Source organism: Atta colombica, unplaced genomic scaffold (genome assembly GCF_001594045.1).
Source record: "Atta colombica isolate Treedump-2 unplaced genomic scaffold, Acol1.0 scaffold135, whole genome shotgun sequence".
NCBI classification, from domain to species: Eukaryota; Metazoa; Arthropoda; class Insecta; order Hymenoptera; family Formicidae; genus Atta; species Atta colombica.
In genome coordinates, this window is record NW_017259223.1 from 460,974 (window position 1) to 463,058 (window position 2,085).

General features: G+C 22.9%; 1 protein-coding gene across 1 annotated transcript in view; it reads right to left on the reverse strand.

The window, feature by feature from the left end:
• Positions 1-2,085, reverse strand: part of LOC108684461 (ABC transporter G family member 20) — a 12,373-nt gene that overhangs the window by 4,237 nt on the left and 6,051 nt on the right. The gene's annotated exons all lie outside the window — the stretch shown is intronic.

Below are 2,085 nucleotides of genomic sequence, written 5' to 3' on the forward strand. Positions count from 1 at the left end.
TCACATTGAATTATTTAAAGCATTAAAAGTCTAGCTTCGACTATTATAGACTTTAATATTCTTACTTGTTGTGTATTTATTGAATTGTTTATGAGATAAAGAAATTTAAACATGGAATTATTTAGGAGATATTCACGACTATGTTCGATAGGCATTTGAGAACAATACCACACAATACACTTTTCTATCGAAACACCTATCCAAATATTAGGGTAGACAACATTACCTCATAAAAATAACTTGTTACCATTCTTTTTCTTAAAAAATAACTTGTTTCCGTTACTCGTTATTGATTGCAAAAATAACTCGTTACCATTATCGTTTCTCAAAATATAACGAATAATTACTTTTCTGTTACTTTTTTTCTTGATATTAATAGAATATTATATGCAAATTTTTACGTAAATAAAAATATATCAAAATTCTATTTTTTAGTAGAGGAATAAACAAATATATATCTATAGTAAGCATTATGCGTTATTTTCATAAATAAAATAGATGCTGTCATATCACATAATATACACTACATTTTTTTGTAAGTTTTATAATTTAAATAAATTAATTTTTTATATTAATAAGATATTTTTAAATTACATTTAACTCTTAATACACGTACAATTTTCTTTTACTATGCACGATGGATTTGTGTGTGGGTTAATTTCCATAATTTTTGCAAATATACAAAAATTATGAATACATTCTTATATATATTTTAATATCTTTAAAACACATTGATAAAGTTGTATATTTAAAAAAAAGAAAAGGATAAAAAGAATTATTTATGGCAGTATTTTGAACAAAAGAATATTCAAAATATGAACGAGTCATCGCGAAGACTTTAAGAATAAAATTATATTATAATAAAAAAATAATATTGCTTGTAATCTGCATATATTTAATTTGTGAGATCTGACACAGAAAAAAATTTTATTTTAAGAAATTAAATATATTTGTAAAGATTATATCTGAGTTAGTCTATACGTGTGAATTGTGTAAATACGATGAAAAAAAGATGTCATGATTGCGTGATTTAGACAGCCAATTAGATTTTAATGTTTCATCTCTGTTTTCTAGGGCTATAATTATGATTAAACTTTTATGTAGTTAGAAATAAAGTAATGTTAAAAGTAACTAGTGAAATCGTTACTGTTACCCCTAAAATGTAATTGCTTACCATGAATGTTACTCAAAACAAAATATAACGTCGTTATCCATTCGTTAAAAAAGTAACTTGTAACGACATTACAAATAACGCATTTTTACTTGCCAACCCTGCCAGATATAATCGTGAGTATCTCCTAAAAAATTTCTACCTTATAAACAATTCGATGAATGTTTGAAAACTGAAATGAATCATCTACCCAATACTTAAGCAAACTTCTTATAAACTCTACATACATTGTTTTTGCCGAAATTAATTCAGGGACGTGATATTTCAGAAATATCACGTCCCTAAATTAATTTCCACTCAAAATAAAAAATCAAAACATTTACTTTTCCGAATTTAATTTTTAAAAAATTAATTTAGAGACTTTCTTTCAAGGAATCATTTTACTTATGAGTAAAATGATGAAAAATCTCATAATGCTGCATCTTTTATTCTATATTGTATTCTATATTGTATCTATATTGTATTCTAATTGTAAGTCATTTTTCATTTACAAAAAGTTAAACCTATCGTGTTCTATCTAATTCTTTTTATCCTTTTCTTTTTTTTAAATATACAACTTTATCAATGTTTTTTAAAGATATTAAAATATATATAAGAATGTATTCATAATTTTTGTATATTTGCAAAAATTATGGAAATTAACCCACACACAAACGACCCATCGTGCATAGTAAAAGAAAATTGTACATGTATTAAGAGTTAAATGTATAATTTAAAAATATCTTATTAATATGAAAAATTAATTTATTTAAATAAAATTATAAAACTTACAAAAAAATGTAGTGTATATTATGTGATATGACAGCATCTATTTTATTTATGAAAATAACGCATAATGTTTACTGTAGATATATATATATATTTGTTTATTCCTCTATTAAAAAATAGAATTTTGACATATTTTTTATATTTAC